The sequence below is a fragment of the Gymnodraco acuticeps genome, unplaced genomic scaffold (assembly GCF_902827175.1).
Source record: "Gymnodraco acuticeps unplaced genomic scaffold, fGymAcu1.1, whole genome shotgun sequence".
NCBI lineage: Eukaryota > Metazoa > Chordata > Actinopteri > Perciformes > Bathydraconidae > Gymnodraco > Gymnodraco acuticeps.
This window is the reverse complement of record NW_022990459.1, coordinates 3,675,560-3,697,874: the sequence shown is the minus strand read 5'-3', so window position 1 is coordinate 3,697,874 and position 22,315 is coordinate 3,675,560. Positions and strand designations below refer to the sequence as shown.

General features: G+C 42.2%; 1 protein-coding gene across 24 annotated transcripts in view; it reads right to left on the bottom strand.

Annotated features, from left to right (window-relative positions):
* Positions 1-22,315, bottom strand: part of celf2 (cugbp, Elav-like family member 2) — a 224,327-nt gene that overhangs the window by 104,829 nt on the left and 97,183 nt on the right. The gene's annotated exons all lie outside the window — the stretch shown is intronic.

Below are 22,315 nucleotides of genomic sequence, written 5' to 3'. Positions count from 1 at the left end.
TGTGCTCCGAGGGTTACGCCATTAATTCCAATGGCTGGCGTCTATGGCTGCTTCTCAGGTCGACTATTTTCATTTCCTCGCTCCTCGGTCCTCGGTCTCACCGGAAGTTGATTTGCCTGCGCCATCTTGAGTACCGTCCCATGGCTCTTATTTCTGCCGGAGGACCGAGGATCGAAGAGCGAGGAGCGATCATGGAGGAGCGATAACCGAGGAACCACCAGACCATCCTCCGATGAAATCCTCAGATACTCACCCCGCCCCCTTACTGTGTATCGCTCACTGATTGGACGAGGCAGTGTATGCACTGATCTGATGCTTCTTGACATGAGAGCAGAGTGAAGAAAATACATGAACCTCACGGGAGTCACTCCTCAGTTTATACCGTGTTTTGTTTCAATTCATGTATCATTTAGTTACAAATATGTGATATATCTGAACAACAAAGTGGTCAAAAATCATTTAATTCATTTTTTGGAAACATTTTCATGATCGCTTTTTTCGTTTTACATTTTCATTTATTGTCATTTCCATTCAGTCAGTCATTAAGTGCTATTAAAATGTTAATATGCTACATATCCACACAAACACACAAAGTGTGCAATCCAATGAATGTTAATCTAACTGGGTTTTGATAGATAACATATCTCTTTTTCTTCTCTCAATTATTTTATTTCTATTGTGCACTCTAATCAATATTAATCAAACTATTGTTCGTTTATACATTTTAAGAATGGCGTTTATCTTTTTTGAGAATTAGTTCTTATTTTATTTTATTTATTGGGGTCTCCAACAGATGATACAAATGTTTGTGTCAGTCAATGTGTACTAACAGAGGCGGGGGGGGGGGGTGTGGAAATAACGGGGACAGAGCTGCTGTTAGACGATCAGCTGTGCAGCGTCATCACAAACGGACGTAGCTTCACGTGACGCTCTGGAGGAAAGGACGTCCCATTGCTCTTAAAACTCATTTCCCTGCTTCTCGTGGTTTCCTTGCGTCCCTCCATGCTTCCCTAGTGGGAGGGACTAAACGCAGAGAAACGACGCAAGTGAGGGAAGCAAGGATTTCATTTAATCGACCTGAGAAGCAGCCAAAGTCACTTGATCTTCAAATTTCTCCCTGCAGAAAAAAAAAATATGGCCGAACTTCGTTTTATTCTCGGTGGAAAATGCCTATTTTAAAGTTAGTTTGGCCATTAAAATCCGTTTTGATGTCATTTGATGCGAGAAATATGAGTTGTTATTTCAGATTATGTGTGCAGTGAATGTACATGATCTTTAGTTTGCTAGTTATTACGAAGATTACTTCAGGAAGTTTTCATTGTTACCAATGTGGTTGCTAGGGACGCTGCTATCGATATTATTTCTGTTATGTTGTGTAACTGTTTAATGGTGTTATCTTTATTGCTACCCCCTTCCCCGTCAATGTATAGTGTTGGTCCACAGCGCAAACATATTAGTTTAACAAAATCCGCATCTAAAGATAGCCTACGTTATTTTCCCCTGTGCAATTCCAGTCTCACATCTCAGAGCACATCGTCATTAACAAATACCGGAAACAGACCGAAAACATTTAAAAAATATATTAATAGGATCCCTATAAAGTATATTCATTACTCGTTATTCTCTACTAATAGTTAATTAAAGACTGTATATAATGACTATTTTGCACATCCCTTTCAAGATCTCAAGATGTTCTAAGGTTTATTGACATATCATATAGGCCCACACAACTATGGTGTAGTTATGCATTGAACTTGGGTCGCAGGTTCCTCAATAGTGCATTACAAGACATCTATCAATATGTGTGCATACCTCCAGCAATGCTAACTATGTTGAAGCACTTGTTTTAACTGATATTATACATAATGTATTATACTCTTATAAGATGTATGTAGATATTTCATCTCCGGCCTTGTCAGGTATTGAAAAATCAATAAATAAAGAACACAGAATTGTTAAATATAAAACACAGAATTTGTGTGATTATACTAAATGATTTACAAATAAACACCACTGCATACAACTGTTACACATGCTGATGTAACGCAAATGTTCCAACTTGGGATCAATAAAGTATATCTTATCTTAAGCTGATCGATGGCTACTGCCATATTTGCAAAATTTGCCTCTGAACCTTGACAAGTGCATGTTTCAGGCTTATCAATTAATGTAATGTTATCAATTAACAACAGGGGTCACAAACATAAAACCAGCTGTTAAATAAAGCTCTTCTGACCTTAGCTGGCATGTGTGTATATATTGTAGTGCCGAGAGATAGGGAGTCGGAGGCGGTGCAATGGAGGTACAAAGCTTGCTTTAATGAGCAGCAGAAATGTAGATGTTGTTGGGTCGCAGCCCGGGACGACAAGAGAAAGAGCCAGGAGGGCACACAACATATATAGATAACAACATATATATGTCCGTGTGGAAACAATAGCCCCAACTGTAGTTCCATGTATGAATTATGTCCCAGTGTATTAATAGGTGGTCACCACACAAGCCCCCCCAGAATTCAAACATGGCAAAAAAATCCTCGCGTCCGTGGAGGAAGCACCACAGGGGCCGAGGAGGGTGGGGCCGCAGGTGAGGACCGGGCCATGGAACGGGCCACGAAAGGGGGCCGCAGGAGAGGGCAGGGGCCCTAACGAGGGCGAGGGCACCCACATCGGGGGCCGCAGTAGGTGTCGCGGAGAACCCAGCAGGAAAGAGCGCAACCCGGCCGCAGGCAGATGAACAACGGCGGTGGGCACGAAGCCCTCGGCAGGCGTCGAGGTATCCCCGGAAGAGAGGAGCAGTCCCCCCGGGAGGAAGGAGCGCAACCCGGCCGCAGGCAGACGTGCAACGGCGGCGGGCACGAAGTCCTCGGCAGGCGTCGAGGCATCCCCGGGAAGCAGGAGAGCAACCCGGCCGCAGGCAGACGTGCCGCGGCGGCGGGCATGAAGTCCTCAGCAGATGTCGAGGCATCCCCGGGAAGCAGGAGAGGCCAGACAGGGTCCCGGAGCGCGCCACCCACGGGCCGACGAAGGCATGGGCGACGTCCGAAACTGTCGAGGCGAGACGGGGGTCCAGGAGTGCGCCACCCAGGCGCCGATGAACGTGAGTGGCGTCTGGATATCCCCGGAAGGCAGGAGAGGCCAGACAGGCTCCGGAGCGCGCCACCCACGGGCCGATGGCAGCATGGGCGACGTCCAAAACCGTCGAGGCGAGACGGGGTCCAGGAGTGCACCACCCAGGCGTCGATGAAAACGTGAGTGGCGTCTGGAACCGCCGTGGAGGTGGTGAAAAATGTGAGAGTGTCCACCTGAGGTCAACCGGCTGGTCGAACCTCCTCTCCGGCACCAGAAAAAAAGCAAAAACTCAAAAGGGTCGATAGCCGTTAGCTGTTGCCGTTAGCTGGCAGCCACCGGTAGCTGCTAGCCGTAGTTAGCCAACGTGGTTAGCTGCTAGTTGTCGTTAGCTAGCGCAGCTGGGACGTGCAGCCGCACGCCCCGAAGAAACAACCCCACGAGGTAGCAATCGGGTTCATCCCTACCCAGCAGGTCGTGCATCGTCCCCCCCCTGTAGTCGGAAGGCAGATGCGGGAATGGCGAGCAACATCCTCAGCCATTCCACGAGGCGCGCACCGAGCCTCAGTCCGTGTGCCTGTAGCAGCCACGGTCGACTCCAAAAAATCCCCGGCATTTCGAGAAAGAAACCTGGGTTTCCTTTGCCGTGTTCGGGTCCGTCTCGGAAACTTCCCAAGACGCTGTCGGTGTCACCAATGTAGTGCCGAGAGATAGGGAGTCGGAAGCGGTGCAATGGTGGTACAAAGCTTGCTTTAATGAGCAGCAGAAATGTAGATGTTGCACACAACATATATAGATAACAACACATATATGTCCCTGTGGAAACAATAGCCCCAACTGTAGTTCCATGTATGAATTATGTCCCAGTGTATTAATAGGTGGTCACCGCAATATATATATTAATGCTGCCCATTATGGGCACAAGCCATTTTCACCCATTTATTAATTATATGTTTTAAATTTGAGTGTTTTCTACCCCCTAAACCTCCAGGGATGTACACAGTTCAATACTGGCAACTTCGTATTATGGGAAATACGAAAACGTCTTTTAAAACTACAACTCCCAGTAGAGATGTGCCATAGATAAAGAACATGTTGCGAAACAGAATAGCCAGCATGTGTAGTTCTGGGGAGGGGGAGACGCGGTGGACCCGTTCAAATCCAGTTTTGGACAGTCTGCCGTGGTTCCATCCCATTTCAAGTGCTGTTCGAGGCTTGGCGTAACCCTCAGAGCACACTCTCCAATCACAGAGCTTGAGGACTATCACTGGGGTTTGTCAAACAGAGCACATGGTGTAGTCCAAACGATAGCTGGGGATTCTGGGTAGTGTAGTGTCTTCTGCTATCCTTTACTCTCCGAAAACATATTTGTTTCTCCGAATCGAAGGGGAAAAATACAAAAGCATTGCACACAATTTAAACCAATCAATGTTGTGTAATTAACAAGGATAATCTGGTGTTTTTTAGTCGATGAGTAGTGCAGATCACTGTAAAATCAATCGACAGTAAGGGGAATACTTACTTCCGGGTGTACAATTCTCCGTTATCCAATGAGAATGGACGCTCACATTGCCTTTAAGGGCAGCCGACACAAACGAATGCCATGCTTCCATGAGCGTCATTACCAGTAGAAATACATTGCTTTTAAAATCGTGCTGTGCAACACGAAAAAAAGGGGAAAATCGTGTTGGTGAACACGAATCAATAGATTAAAAATCGTGTTGGTGAACACGAAATGCCATGAGACTGGGTTGGAATGTTATGCAGTGCAGTGTTCTGCTTGACAATGTCAACCATTTTAGAAGATTAGTTTCTGTAGATTAGTTTGTGTTATCCCATATTTCCTTAACAGTTGTTTAGATCATATTTACGTACTGATCAACCTTTATCAATATCTTACTGCTGCAGGATGAGCTTTAATGGAGCTAGCATCAATGAATAACTGTGAATACCTGACAGGAACTGGGTCTCTGTAGGACTTCATTACTACATTTGTGTGTGTGCGTGTGTGTGGGGGGGGGGGGTTGCCATGGAGACGTGGCAGCACATGCCACGCAGGGAGAGGATCAGATAAATGTCACGGCAGCTAATGAAGCTGCACCAGTGCTCTGACGCTCAGCTAGCTCTTTGCTAACGAGCTACTGCATGCTGCCATACACTAATGAGACACACACACACACACACACACACACACACACACACACACACACACACACACACACACACACACACACACACACACACACACACACACACACACACACACCATCACACCCTCACTCACACACACTGATGTATGCCACACATGGATACAAGTGAAATGTGTAATTTTTCTTATTTCTCCAGTCTCATATTGTCCTGCATGTATAAACCACTGGCAGTGTTTCCTCAGGAAAAAATACTACTGCAAGGGTGTTTGGGCCTGTGGAAAGTAAACATTTCTTGATAAGGATATTTAAAGAATAATTAACAGTAATGACAATGTAAAACCTTGCTCTGCATGGGATAGGATAAAATGCTCTTTAAAATACATGAATGAATCATGGACTTCAGAGAAGGATGTTCAAAGGGAGATTAAACAGGTGTTGGACATTACCTTCACTTTGAATCAGCACTTTACAGTAGGCCTATATACTTGGTATTCTGCCCAATAATATAACTTGTAAAAATCTCTATCCCTCCATCCCTATATTTTGTGAGTTGGCTCTTTTCATCTCTAAAAGCCCTGAATAAACAATCTTGTACATAAATGTCATGTTTGACCTTATCTCAGTATAGACACGGTATAACAAGCTCAGACGAAAAAACAGTTGAAGCAAACCTCAAGTTTAAAATATCATGAATATGTGCTAACAAGGTCAATAATAAACCTCCTCTCTCATGTATATGAATAGCTTTCTTTGTTTTTGTTTTTATTCTACCCAAAAAAGAAGATAATTTTTTCAATACATAAAAAATTCCCGAAGAGAAACAAGAAAAGAACACTGCACTCCGTGTTGTTGGCACTTAACAAACATAATTTAAAGTGCAAAGAGAACATTTTAATGTGTTAAGCAGACTCAATTTAGATTGAATGACACTCAACTATATTTTCTTTTATTTCATCAGTTTTTTGTTTTATGAACTCCTCATTTGTGTTCCCCCTCCACTTGCTTTGACTGTAAGCACACCCAAGCAGATCTCCTCACAAGAGGACCTTGTAATAAACAGTGCTCACTTGCAGCAGAAATAAAACATTTAGAATACAATCCAGGTGAGAATCATCTCCAACAGATCCTCTTCTTTGGAACACATTGAAAAACACTCAAAACGAAACGAATGAGTATAAATGTATCACAGCTGAGAGCTGAAAGGAAGGACACAACACTTGTTAAACAGGTTATTTGAATATCTCTATTGAAGCCAAAGGTTTTTCTCAACTTCCCTTAATAATATTTGATGTTTTTGATGAATGTAAGGTCCTTTCAAAGCCGGCACAACTCCTGTTCCACGGGTCTGGTTATATGTGTGAGTTATTTAAGTTGCAAAAGGAAACTTGAACTCTGTATTTGTCATGGTGCCACCTCTTCACTTACACACACAGACTAACATTTCACGTTTTCCCGAGAGCTTTGAGAGGGACACCGCCACACGGAGAGAAGATCCACTTAGAGCGAGTCACATTTACAGAAGAGCTGAACTCTGAACTGTAGGCACCATTTATATATAGTTGCACATCCAAAGCTGATACACTGAAGACCTTTCAAAACATAATAAGCTAAGAAATACAGTATATACAGTAACATAGTGCCATGCCAATGTTTGTGCAAGCTGTAGTTCCTTAAGTAGAAGCCATATAAAAGTCACATTTCAACTGTATGCTTTAAAGTCTTACATTCTTAGCAGCCATTGGCTACCATTAATTTGTGAATGTACATCGAAAATCAATATAGAAGATACTGTACAATTTAGGATTGAATCAATCATTAAAGCAAAAACTGGAAGAATAATTCGAATAGTCTACCGCCATTTTTTTATCTGCAACTTTCATGATCATAAATCAACATTATGAAGATTGTAGAGCTCTCCATTCAGTATTTGATTGAATTGTTTGTACTTTGTTGTTATTTTTATAATTTGAAAACAGTGTGTCATTCAAATTATGAACAGGGTTTGTAATAAATGTACACATTTGAACAGGTCACAAAAATCCATATGTTTGTACTAGGGCCGGGACTCGATTAAAAAAATTAATCTAATTAATTAGAGGCTTTGTAATTAATTAATCGAAATTAATCGCATTTTTAATCGCATATACATATTTGACCTAAGAACAGTGAGAAGCAATTTTTTTTCACATGGATTTTAGTATACCATTAGGCGCATTCACACCGCAGTACTTTTCCCACAAAGGTTCATGAGAATTTAGTTCATGAGAACTCTTTGAACCTGGGGGTGGATTAGGCAAATGAAGCCGCTGACGTCACTTGTTCTTCTTCTGCTTTGGGTTTACTGGCAGGCCGCAAACCACTTCACGGCGTATACTGCCGCCCAAAGTCCCCGGCCGGAAGTCCCCGGAGTTGGGGACTGGCTTCAGTAGAAGCTGCTGGGAGTCCCAGCAGCCTTCCGAGTAAATCGCCAGAACGCCGACACCTCCTCATCTCCACCGCTCCCATGTTTTATTTTGTGTTGCCATAAGTTAGTCTCTCTGCGTTTCTGCGCTGGGTTAATGCTAATAATGCTAATGCGAGGATAATAAAATGGCGGCTTCACAAAACTTTTTGGGAGTTTTACGGGGCGTGGTTTGCAATCCGCCCAGCCAATCAGAAATATAGCTCTTTTCTCACAAGAGAGCCGCACGAAAGTCCCTGCTCTCTAGCAGCTCTCTGCTCTCTAGCAGGGACTTTCGTCGGGGTAAAAAGGTTCTCATTAACTAATTTTAGTACCGGCTCTTTTTGGTGTGAACGCGATAAAAGAGGCTAACGTCCACGCTAGCTTCCACGCTAGCTGCTATATGTTTTGCATTGAGGTGATACTTGAGGCTTGATGTGCTGCGGTGATATGCGAATTCCTTTTTGCATAATTTGCACACAACCGTGCTCTTATCGACGCTTCCATCCGTCCGTTTTTTAAAACAACATTTCCCACTGTTGTTCACTGTGGTTTGTTGTTGTCTGAAGTCATGAACGTTAGTTGGTGCTCCAGTATAATCGGTACGCCTGAAACTCATCCAGTGAGAAACGTTCCGCGGTGCAAAAATAAGTGCGATTAAAATGCGTTAATTTTTGTGTAATTAATTAATCTTAATTAACGCGTTAAAGTCCCGGCCCTAGTTTGTACCTTTTGGGGAAATAAACGTAAACTACATATATCGAGTTTTAACATCTTGGGAATAAGGACAATTTTTTCATTGGAAATCGAAAGCATGGCTTAAAGGTGGCGCGGTAGAAAAGGTCAAAAGGTCACTTGAATCGATAGAGTTCTTCCTCTTAGGGGTGTGAATGAGCAAAGCAAATTTCACGCACATCTGACTTATAGGCTTTTAAACGGTCAGGTGGAGGTGATCACATAACCTCTGATCAAGAACAAATCCCACTTGGGAAAATTGCTAAATCTTCCAATATCGTGTATCACATTGAAATTGTAATATCGGGGGGGAAAATTGCATTTCCTCCAAATCATGCAGCCATATGTGGATATATATTGCTTTAGTGTGTCCCACTTCTCCTTCTACTCTGTCACTGCAGTTCCTAGAATTATCTTCCTAAAATTATGCTTTCTAGCCCACGTCAGCCTGACCTGGAGCTCTTCTGTGTGTGTGTGTGTGTGTGTGTGTGTGTGTGTGTGTGTGTGTGTGTGTGTGTGTGTGTGTGTGTGTGTGTGTGTGTGTATGTGTGTGTGTGTGTGTGTGTGTGTGTGTGTGAGAGTGAGTGTGTGTGCACATGATAGAGTGAAGGAAAAGGGAAAGGAATTAGAGCATCTTAAAGCCTCAACACCAGATTGGTCAAATCCAGGCAGCAGCAGCAGTGAAATTCCTCCCTAATCTTTAGCACACTTCCTCTCTCTTTTTCACCCCCTGCCTCCTCTTCGTGTCTTGTTGCTATGGGAACAGCAATGTCGAACAGGGGCATGGGGTGAGGGTAGCTGGGGGTACTGGGTGTTGGGTAGGCGGGTGTCTATTTGGATGATGGCGCTACAACACTCCCTGTTAGATTTGTGGTGTGTGACTAGTTTTTGTTTTTTATCTCTTGCCTGGAAAAAGCCTCCCTGTTCCTCTTCTCTTTTCCTTCAGCACCTCCCGCTTCTCTCACTCAATCTCTCATGTTTGCGTGCTTAATGAGAAACAGCTTGTGTGCGGTGTGAGTTTTGCGTGCGTGGCTGTACGTCCGTGTGCGACCGTGTGATGAAATGGCAGAGGCTCTGATTGTCTGGCATCTCGCTGCGGCTGCATTCTGCCAAAAGTCATCATCTGACTCGCCGACGGGGATGATGGCCCATTTGACTAATGCTTCTCCGCAAAACGGGCCAACAATGCCAATTCAACTAACAGAAGAAATAGCGGACGGGGGATTTGGGATCATATCAGATTGGTATCGGTTCAATTCAACTGATCCAGATTTGGGACGCAGGTCAAAGAAGTCACCAGGGCCTTTAGAGCTTGGTTCAGAGGGTAACTTTAAAAATGTGATGTATAAAATGAATGTACCCTGATTACTCTCTGTTACTTACTAAATGGCAGAGATGGCAAAAGTACACACATCCTTTACTCAAGTAGAAGTACAGATACTCGTGTTTAAAAATACTCTGGTAAAAGTAGAAGTACTGACTAAACTTCTTTACTCAAGTAAAAGTAAAGAAGTATGGGCTTCGAAATGTACTTAAGTAAGAAGTACCCATAACTACCAGCTGTTTTAAAGAGTACCTGACCTCCCTTTATATTAATAGAACAATAATGTCATTGTTAGCTAATGAATGTTTCGATGCTGAACAACGGCAACATGACAACGTTTTCATTGGTCGCTTTTCCTTAGAGAAGACCAGGAAGTGATGGATACACGGATCGTGTTAAAATCAATAGGCACGCAATGACTCTAAATAATAATGACCACTCCACAAAACGCAGATTAAAACTAAAGTAACGAGCCTGTTTTGAAAATGTAAGAGGTAGAAAGTACAGGTATTTGTGTTAAAAATGTAAGAAGTAAAAGTAAAAAGTCGTCAGAAAAATAAGTAGTGGAGTAAAGTACTGATACCAGAAAAATGTACTTACAGTAAGTACAGTAACGAAGTATTTGTACTCCACTGCTTCCCACCTCTGCTAAATGGACCATGTACCTTTTTAGTGGTTACCCTTTTTTTGTATCTGGTTGTGTTATCCCTTACTCCCCAAGCTTTGGAGCATCCTTTGGCTTTGTGTTTTACAGTAAATCCTAGATAAAAAGGACCTGTACATGTAACACCTCCACCGCTATGTCATGCTTGAAAAACAGATCCCCCGATGTGGTCACGCACAACAGTTGTGACACCTTTAAAGGGGACAACAGAGCAGAAAGCCACCGGGTACTGACCGAAAACGGCATGATAAGTGCAGCGGAGAGAGACAATGAGACCCAAAAACGCTGCTGATTCAACAACACGAGTACATTTCTTGAACTAGCTCCAGCTCAATGACCTCCCATTGTGAGTAAACCTCTCCTCCATTTCCATTTAAAGGTTACAAAAGCCTAGATACAACCTCTATTAGCATTTAGCTGATGTTTTTACATGTGATGGCAATGAAAACTACAAAAGTGAAGCAGAAATTGTAGGTGCTCCTGTTCTCCTAGTGTGTTCCTGTGGGGAGGACAGGCAGAAAACGCCTCTGACACTTTAATAAACCACCATTAACACTCCTCACACACACACACACACAACAGAAGAGGGGAAGGAGTGAAAGTCGTGGTGGAAGTGAAGAGGTGAACTTGGACACAGTGGTGACAGACAGCCGGAGGAAACATACTTATTGGAAAGCAAGCGAGGGAAGTGTTTTCTTTGTGATTTGGGCATGTTGTCAGAACGACAAAAAAGAGCTGAGTATCACTGAGTATTTACTTTTATATGAGAAGAAACATCTGCAGCTTCTTGTTTTGTACGTAATATACTTGGTTGATCGTTTAATGGTGGTTGCGAGTGAGTGTGGTTGTCCTCAGGCTCCTTTCATAATACACAATACAACTAATTCATTTTGTCCACATTCTCCAGTTGGGCGTCACAAACCGCTGTCCAGAGTCTCCCTGTGAGTCATGTGCCCCGAGACACGCTTTGCCAAGTCCTAATCTACTCCTCTCTTTAAATTTTTCCCCTTCTTCCCTTGTTTTATTATTTTCTTGCCATTTTTGGGGGATTTTAAAACTGCAGCAATTTGTCTGTGGACAAAAAATATAATGTAGCTTCTATGAACAACATCATTTTGAGGGAATGTAACGTATATCATTTTATTTCAGAATAAACTATTGGGGATTACCAGAGCTGCGTTCCTAAAGTATTCTAGGGTTGAAAAAGTTAAGTTAAGTCTTAAGTCTGGTCTTAACAAGTCAAAGTCAAGTCTCAAGTCTGGTTTAACCAAGTCTCGAGTCTGTCCAGTTGGTCTAAGTCAAGTTTGAGGTCGTATCAAATCTAATTTAGGTTGAGTTTGGTCAAAATAACCCAAGACTCAAGTCCAAAATCTTTGAGAGGAAATGCTCAAGCATTGTAAAACCAAGTCTAAACATATGCAGTTGTTTAATTGTGTCTTTAAAGGCTAAATTCAAGCGATTCACAGTGCACGTTTAATGTTTAACCTAAAAAATCAATAATTTATCAAATGCAAAATCTGTTCAATTTCATGGAGCTGTGTTATCTATATTTTCACAACACAAGAAGGGTTAATTGGGTTAATTACTCTATGAGTAATGACACCATCAACATTTCATGTCATTCATGTATTTATTGACTCTTTTGAATTTGTATATCCCTTCCTCCCGTCCCTCTCTGCCTGTATGATTCCTAAAGTGTAATTATGCCTGTAATGTTGTACAGGAGGAAGGGTGGGGGGTGGAGACTAGGGCGGGGCACCCAGCGAATGATAGCATTAAGTGATATTAGGGCGGGTGGGGTGTTCATTTTCATTTGGTTTTATGGGTTGGAAAAACATTGTCATGCATACCAATTAGCCGTGGAACAGATGGCTCAATATGGTTGTATGTTTCATAACACACACTTGTTATTAAAATGGTGTGTGAGGTAGAGGAGGAGGAGCCTGACAGTAACAATCCAGAAGACAGCATCACGCCGCTGACAGCTGTTTCCTTTGCTTTCTCCTTCCCTATATCCTTTTTTCTCTGTGCCCTCCATTCCAGGTCAGGACCTCCAGAGCCAAATCAAACCTGGATCAGTCTGTTCAACAGTCTCTCTGAGGAGGGAGCCATATGCTGACATATGCTGATAGAGTGCAGAGAGGGAGCGCTTGATTATGCATGGGTGTGTGCTGTGTGTGTGTGTGTGTGCTGTGTGTGTGTGTGTGTGTGTGTGTGTGTGTGTGTGTGTGTGTGTGTGTGTGTGTGTGTGTGTGTGTGTGTGTGTGTGTGTGTGTGTGTGTGTGTGTGTGTGTGTGTGTGTGTGTGTGTGTGTGTGTGTGTGTGTGTGTGTGTGTGTGTGTGTGTGTGTGTGTGTGTGTGTGTGTGTGTGTGGGGGGATACAGCCCAGAGATCCCAGACGCAAACACTGTCAAATCAACACAAACATTTTTTAGGGCCAAATGTGACTAGCTGATATTTTTAGGCTATATTCGGTATCTTCAAATCAGTTTTTTCTCTTTTGGTTTCAAATCAGCATTTTTTCTGAGGACCCTATTCATGTTAGCATGGAAAAGCCTTCCAAAAATGCAGTTAGGCAGTCAAGAGACAGACTCACGCTGAGAATAAAACAGCATTTTCCACTTATTAATGATGCTAATCATAAAAATACAACCCTTTTAGTGCGTTTCTGTGAATAATTCAAACACGATGCATCAATTCAGCAGTCTTCCCATACTGAGCCTGGTCTGTATACAGCAATTTTACAATACTTATGCAACAAAAAACCTGTAAAATACCCATTATATCATAAGCATGACTGAGGAACAACTCAATATCCAGTGTGCAAGGCTTTCTGGCCACCGGAGGGCAGACAAATAGCAAAAGAAGCTGACCGATATGGTCAAAACCATTTTTCCAGCCAATAGAGGAACAACATAAGCCGCTTTCACACCAAGTACTTTGCGGTACTTAGTCCCCCCGAACTCTTTAGTCCCTGGAACTGTCCTGTAGATCGCGTTCACACTGGAATAAATCACTGAGGGAGGATTACGGAAATTAAGCCACTGACGTCATTTCTTCTTCTTCTGCTTTGGGTTTACTGGCAGGTCGCAAACAACTTCACGGCGTATACTGCCACCCGGAGTCCCCCGGAGCGTCTTCCGAGTAAATCGCCAGAAGCGCCGATACCTCCTCATCACTCCACCGCTCCCATGTTTTCTTTTGTGTTGCCATAAATTAGTCTCTCTCCATTGGTGCGCTGGGCTAATGCTAATGGTGTCGTTTTCTCATACTGATATTCTGCACAAACTGTGCTGTTGTATTTACTGTATAGTGTCCTTACTGTAAGGTAATTATTATATGTACAGCACTTTGGCTCGACCAAAAATCGTTTTAAAAATGTACTATATAAATAAAACTTCATTTGATTTGATTTGAATAACGCTAATGCGAGCAAATAAAATGGTGGCTTCACAGCACTTTTCGGAGTTTTACGGGGCGTGATTTGCAATTCGCCCAGCCAATCAGAAATTGTTAGTGTGGCCGACACACCCACGAACCATTTCCTCCCCAGGAAAGTACCACCTCTCTAGCAGGAACTATCTGGGGGTGAAAAGGTTCGCGAGAACTAGGTTCTAGTTCCAGATATTTTTGGTGTGAAACCAAAATCCCAAGAACTTTGGCCTAGTTCCTGGGAAAAGTACTCCGGTGTGAAAGCGCCTATACTCTCTTCATAGCTCTTATCTGGTTCCATCCAACATATAGGGATCACAATCTGAATCTTAAGCTGCTAAATGCTCCTCTATGTCAATGTATCCTCATATATATAATACTTTGTATGATATCTTACAAAAAGCTTTTTATCAATTTTAGTGCATTGTAAGATGTCTACATTTCTTTGGGCAAGATACTGAACCAAAATTCAGTGTGTTTAAACACTTCTTATGAGCAGATGGCTCCTTGTATGGTAGCACAGGCCATCAGCGCATGAATGTGTGTATGTGAATGTGTGAATGCTGGCTTGTGTTGTAAAGCACTTTGAGAGGTCTACAAAAAGCGCTATCTGAATGCAGGCCATTACCATTTACCACATTCTTTGAGTGCAAGTTTTCAAAGATTTGAGCACAACAAATTAAATCCCTTTCACCTCCTCTGCATTCTGGAAGCTTCATCTCATAGACAGATATCTGAAAGGCTGATGAATAAGCCCGAAACCATCTGCATGGCTAGATATCACAGTCAGGTTTTTTTGGGGGTGGAAATTGAGTAAATCAGCCCTTTAACACTCATCCACTGGGCCAAACACTGCCGCATCAAAGGCTTCTTTGTACGACTCATCTTCTTCTTCTTCTCATCACTTGTCCACAGTCGTCTTCTCACGTCTCACTGGCTTTAGAGCTCAGCTTTACATTCGCAGAAGCAGGGCGGGTACAGGTGCGCCTCCCTACTTCAGAGATTTTATACTAGCAAACACTTTAGCTGTGGAGTTAGCCACGGCTCAGTGGGTCTGAATGGGGATGCGCTAACAGGCTAGCGCTGCAGTCCCAGAGCCCATTGATCTGTGCTGCTCACTAATAACAGACAGCAGAGACTCCCTGCCTCTCTGGGGCCATTAGGATGCACGAGTGGAAACCGTGCTAAATGGGACAATACACAGAGGTGTGTACAAGGGTAAATACAATCCAGTTTATATGGAGCGGCAGATACACTGAGGGTAAGCTCGACTAACACGTAATTCCTTTGGCTAACCTTGGAATTGCATTTCTCTGCGTGTTTGTCTTTGCATGTGTGTTGTGATATAGGGATTAAGCGCAGGGTTACAACATGACCGTGGTTGCTATACTTAGGACCGGTTGTTACATTTCCAAGCTATTATCTAGACCTGTAGGGACAAGAAGGGATTTGTGTGCGGCAGGAAACTACACAAACACACACACACAAATACAAAAACGGTGGTGCAGACTTACATTCAATCTCCTATCTCCTGAACAGTAAGAGGAGAGAAATAGAGAGGCCTGTCTGCTCTCCATCCCTCTAAATGTTTAATGAACCATCTCTCTCTGTCTCCCTGCCTCCCGCCTCTCTCTCTCTCTCTCCGGCTCTCACCCATCATCTACTTTTCCCCCACTTCATCCTTGTTTGTCTGTCGGTCTCTTCCTGCAGGCTTACATACACCGCACATTGGTTTGAATGCTGACGAGAAAGAAGAAGAGGAGGAGGAAGGAATGGTCATCTGCATCATATTTAGCCTCCATTATCCATCCTACCTATGGCCTGGGTCCAGCCTTGCCAAATATATCATTTTTTCTCGGTCAACTTCTCACTCGATGTTTAATATTTTGCAATATGTAAGTCTTGGCAGTTTCCCCTCTGGTTTGGTGTTGACATTATGCTGCATTCTGAGTGGATGCTAGCTATTTTTATGTTAACCACATGAGGAAAGCAGGCGGCGGCGCCGATCCAGCGCCTAAGTGTTTGTAATTTAACTGGCAAATATTTTTGGCATGAGGCAAAGTAAATGCTGCAGTGCTATTTGTGAACTCCATAGTCACAGCTGTTATTGTTTAGACAACGGGATTTGGCAGTGCAGAATAAACGCCTCTCTGTTTTATTAGGCCTAATCTACTGAACTCCTCTGTATCTCTTAATTCGGAAGAAGCAGTCTTTATCTCTTCTACCTGTTCTGAATAAGCTGCTTTTACCTGTTAAACAGCTCTGGGAAATCTGTTCGGTGTCAGTTAATCTACTCGGAGAACCTTGTTTACGGGTTACACTTTTAATCTCCATCTGGAGACAGATACATTTTAGAATCTGTCACACCTCAGAGAGCACATATTGGCAAAATTAAGAGATTGGATCCAGGTAGAGAGATTTTACCTGGTTTCATTCAAATGAATGATGACTTGGTTCTTGACTACTCTCAAAATTGGCTTGCTTTAGATGTTACCCTAAAACACCTGTGTTGACTTAATGCAAACACATTTGGTTTTGAATGGTAAAAATCAAGAAAATGCCCACTGTGAAAATGAACACATAATACCAAAGACAAGCGGGAGCACACAGTTTCTGCAAGTGTGTGTTTCCGTGCCTGTGTGCATGCAAATGTGTGTGTAAGCAAGCAAGTGTACTTCTTCTCTCAGCCCCAGGACTTCAAATTATCCCGAGGCTCCTCCAAAACACACTCCAGAATTTTTGTCTGCTTTCCAAACTCATTACTTTAGTAGGGCAAATCAAACAGGGCGCATTAAACGGAACTCAAACGTGAAGAGAGTGGAGTGCAAGAAGAGAGATACGTGTGTGTATGCCAAAGACAGAGCAAGTTTGCCTGTGTTAATTAGAAGGATACTGCTCTAATTAATGGACTATGAATAGCCATGCTGGGTGAAGAGTCAAGGTTAGACACCTGCACGGCCATATTGATGCACTCCTTCTCAGGGTCTATCAAATTACACCGATTTAATGTAAATACAATATTGGCAGCCTCATCTACTGCGGAGCCAAGAGAGGAAGTGTGTGTGTGTGTGTGTGTGTGTGTGTGTGTGTGTGTGTGTGTGTGTGTGTGTGTGTGTGTGTGTGTGTGTGTGTGTGTGTGTGTGTGTGTGTATGTGTGTGTGTGCAACAAGGATGATGTCAATTAGAGAACATATGAATCATCACCGGGGAGGAAATGACCTCAGAGCACCACAGAGGAGAGTCTATTACTTCATCATACCGAAAACCTGGCAGTAATACACATTCTTTGTTATTCATTTCAGAAGTGATATTATGACTTTGCCATGCTTCGTGGTACCATTAATATGTTATAATCCTCAAATTATCAATTGTTGCGGGCTTTCAAAGTAGATAATTGAATTATTGCTAGCGCCAGAAGCATTTCCGGAGACTTTTTAGACCAAACTGACACAAATGTAATAACTTGTCATTTACATTCAGTTTTCCTTTGGTAACTGAGCATAACTACAAGACCCAGAGCTCAAGTCAGAACCAACTCATATAGAAGCTGACATGGACCATATGTCTGTTTACTGCTGATGAGTGCAAAGTCTTAAGTTTTTGTTAATCTGCTAACATGATTACATTGAGATTATGCAAAAATCTTGAATTGTGTTGCTTGTTTTTGGCTTCACCAACAAAACTCATGCAACATGGCAACAACATTTGCGTCTTTTATTTGTTCATTGATCTAAGGTGTTTGGCCATGATGTGCTTTGATTGACTTTTGTGGACTCCTTTTTTATGTCTATTTATAAAATTAGGGATTTTGAATTGTTTAATTCATCTGTGGATATACTTTTGAAAATGCAAATCTGGAAAGTATGATTTACTGACTAGTAAAGAAAACAGAGTCCTCTATAATGACAATTTTGAAGTGTTGGCGTCCTTACTCATGAAACCATTGCTCAGAGTCAAAGCAAGATCCATCTTTTGGTTGCAATGGATTATGGTCTTTTGAGGCTAATGCCCGTGGACACATTTGTATTATGCTACGATGGATTGGAAAGTTGGAAAACCAAATGTTCACTGTCAATGTTTCAGGGTTAGGGTTAGGGCCAAAGAAACATTTATACAAACATCTCAAAGGTCACCAGTTTCATGCAAATTGAGTTTATGCAAACCTTTAATAGAATTAAAAGAACGCTATCTTTCTGTCTCTTTATCAGATTTACAAGAAGTTGGATCTAACACTTTCTATAGAACTGTCTACATTACAGTTTGATACCATTGTGTCCAGTGCTACTTCTTCTTCTGTACATCCAATCTGACTACAGCTGTCTTCTGACAAGAGGAAACACGCTTTTGAGAGCTACACAAAGTGAGTATGTGGACATTAGAAGACAAATGGTATCCCTTTAAGAATGTAAAGGTGCCTTTTTGCCTTTAAATCCACTGCAAGTCTTAATACCAAGTTATTCAATCTTCTTCTTTAATTTGAAGGTAGGAGACAAAATAAAGGGTTGGAGGGGAACCTTATACTTAAGTACTGTCCAACCACATGTTCTACTTCCTGCACAAGAGCTAGAATTTGAGAGTTGACAGGTGTTTTCCCTTTTCAGTTTGTTGTGTGTATGAAAAGAAGAGAGCATTCCCTCACCAACAGATCAATACCCCGGATCCATTCTGGTTTGTTAAGAGTAATAGGCATGGATTTAAAGCGAGAGGAGGCAGGATAACGGGCGCTGATTTAGCCGGGCTCCACCGGACCCATTTACTTCTCAGCTCCAGCTAACAGGGTTTCTCCTGCCTCCAAAAACACTTTGTACCGCTATTACAGCGCTGTATACGGCAGAACAAAAATTACCCCCATTATGTAATCTCTATAATGATTCCTATTGAGAAAGCAGAAGCTACAACGGCGGTACAGTAAATGACACTAAACACCATTACTCTTGACAGCTCCTTTTGATTGTGCGTGTTCGTTGGTGTGTGTGTGTGTGTGTGTGTGTGTGTGTGTGTGTGTGTGTGTGTGTATGTGTGTGTGTGTGTGTCAGGTGAGTGAATGATTGAGTGTGTGTGCACGAGTGCGTGAGCGACGCTCTGGCAGTGAAATTAAACTGGGGCTCAGGTGAGAAACAGAGCAGTGCTTCAGCACAGAGAGAAAGAAGAAGAGGGAGCCGCGGCGAGGAGTTTAACACCCCGAGGACTTTGCACACGATGTAGAACAAGCCTGTCTGGGTTAAAGAGGAAAAGGAGTGGGGGGGGGGGTGAAAAAAGAGGGAGATAGGGACAAAGAAGGGGAACAGAGGGGGCTGACAGGGAGATTGAGAGATGGGGAGATTGATGGCATGTAATGATGAAACGGATGGAGGACTAGACAAGAGAGACATGCATGTCTGAAGCCATTACTCATCTGCGGCACACACACACACACACACACACACACACACACACACACACACACACACACACACACACACACACACACAGAAAACGCCACCCAAGGGTGCCTGGGAAACTGTCTACCATCCAACTCTCTCTATTCCTCTATTTTGTATCACCTTCTTCTTCACCTCCATCCTTTGCTTTCCTCCTCTCACACTCTCTGGAGATTCATATCAAATCATGTTTGTTAAGAAACTGTGAAACCTGTTTGTGCCGTAAATATTTCAAGTGGAGCAGCGACGGACAAGATATTACATGTTGATAAATCTTCAGATGTGATTTTAAAAATAAACAATGTTCTTGCATGTTTCCCTAAAAGGTTTATAGCACATCAATCAATGGTCAATTCATAAAATAGGATGCATTGTTAGAGATTAAAGGTCCTGCAAGCTACGAGCATGAGTCACCATCTTGAAACATGTCCGTCATAAAAAGCAGCTATAGATAACACTTCTGGCACACAGCTTAAAAAAACTAAATTCAAACTGGAAATGAGGATTTGGTTTCATCCCTGAGGCAATATGTGTTTTTTTGCATCTTTTGTTGATCCATGCTCCTCATGACTATGATACACCAACTCAAGTTTGGTCTCCATATGCTAGAATATGAATCAAGACCCACAACTTGACCCTTTGACTCTCCACTGTTGTGAATTACGTGATTTCACCATGCGAGCAGAGAAAATCCCCGTCTACATCTGGGTTGTATGAGTGTGTTTTAGAGTTTTTTGGCCTGTTTCAGAGAGCAACATTTTCCATAATGAGCACCCAGGGGACTTGTTGCATTGCTCTCTCTCCCTGCTCAAAAAAATGTCTGCACAGACTTCTGGGAAACATCAGATGCCCCCATGAGGACTGAGACATACTAAACTTCCATTTCCATAACAGCATACTCACAACCAGCACCAACAGTCTTATCCCACGGGACTTCATTCACACAGAGGGCTTAAAACAGGGCCCAGAAAACTGAAGACTTGTGCAAGAGGTGTGTAAATTATGAAGGGCCGTGTAGGCCAAAATTCAAACTCCCCTTGCACACACACTACTGAAATACTCTCACATTCACTACTGAACACCTCACACACACACTACTGAAAACATCTGGCCTTGCACACACACTACTGAAATACTCTCACATTCACTACTGAACACCTCACACACACACTACTGAAAACATCTGGCCTTGCACACACACTACTGAAATCCTCTCACATTCACTACTGAACACCTCACACACACACTACTGAAAACATCTGGCCTTGCACACATACTACTGAAATCCTCACACACACACTACTGAAAACATCTGGCCTTGCACACATACTACTGAATCCTCACACACACACTACTGAAAACATCTGGCCTTGCACACATACTACTGAAATACTCTCACATTCACTACTGAACAACTCACACACACGCTACTGAAAATTAACGTCATACACACACTATTGAAATCCTCTCACATTCATTACTGAACACCTCGCACACACACTACTGAAAATTAACCTCACACACACACTACTGAAAAACATTTTACTGAAAGGTTCTCAGTAGGGAATGTGCATGTGTTTCACCTATGTGTGTGTGAGGGGATTCTTGATGTAACGGAAGTCATTCTTGCTGTAACGGAAGTCATTCTAATGTAACGGAAGTCATCTGCTAGTGGTCTCTTTGCTAGCCCCGTTAGCTTCATTAGCTCCAGGCTACTACTCGGACGTGTTTGTTGTGTTGATGCCTGGAGGAGTATTCTTCATTGAAATATCGCACTTATCTTATGGCTCTGCAGTTCAAACAGACCGTCCATGAATGCAGTTTATTCGGTAAGTGAAATTCAAGCACTTTATTTCTTACTTGTCTTTTTATTCAGCTAACAAGCGAGACGAAGCTACATCTGTGCTAACGATGCTATCCATAGCATACAAGTTAAAACATAATGGAGAAGTGTAAAACATTAAGAAGGATTATACTGTAAAACATAAGGCTTCTCGGTGAGGTTGGTAAAATAAGGTCATGCTTGTACATTAGTTAGTTTGCTAGTTAGGTAACTGCATTGTTATTGTTAATTTAAAATAGCTATGCTCGACGATGCAGACAGCTAGCGTCACATTAGTGTTGAAGAGCAGAGTATGAGATTAACCTCACTATAAGATCTGTGTATCTGAACAATATGAATCTCACATTTCCAGTTGGTTCCAGAAATAACGTTGACGTAGATATTGCAATATGGTTTGTTGAGCTGGAGTTGATTGTTGAAGCTTACTGGTTAACGTTCATCATATTAAACGAACGAACCCAAACGTTGTTGTTTTTATTAATATTATTACCAATACTTACTTAGCATTTTATTATCATTACACTGGAGAAACCGACTTATTGTGGCAGCAGAACGTGAACATGTAACTTAATGCCTGCATTTGAGGACGAAAAATAGCTCAGTCAATGCTTTAGGGACAAGGAAATGATTTGTTTAAATATTAGATATGACGTTATGTGTGCTTCTGTGACAATGAAGCTTATTCATTGCATTACATTTGTTGAAGATGTTTGTCTTTTACCCTTACGTGTGTGTGGGCTTTGATATCCAGCACTTTTTTTTAAGGATAACAAAAAGATTATCACATGACGTTTGCATGTAAAAACAAGTCTGTGACCAACACATTGTTACTTTACATATACATCTGTTTGTTTAAAGTTTCCAGGTGATGCAGACAGACCAGAGGATGCTGACCACGAGAGACAGACCTATTCCTAACATCAGTGAACTTCAGCATGGACTCAAAGGTACAAAGACTCCTTTCATACTGTACAAAGAATCGAGAAACGTTCTGGTTTAAATAGATAAAGTAACAACTATAATCAGCTTTCACATTTCAATGTATTTAAGGCAATTATTATTTTACATTGTGAGAATTGCTACCATTTGTCTCTACATATTGTCTGTAAAAGACGTGGTAAAAGTGGTTCTTGCAGTGAGACAACCGAGCAGTTGAATATTATTTAATAAGATATGTTAATGTTGATTAACTGCAGACTGTTCATTCATAATCTGATTATCTTTGTAGTACAAAGTGATGAA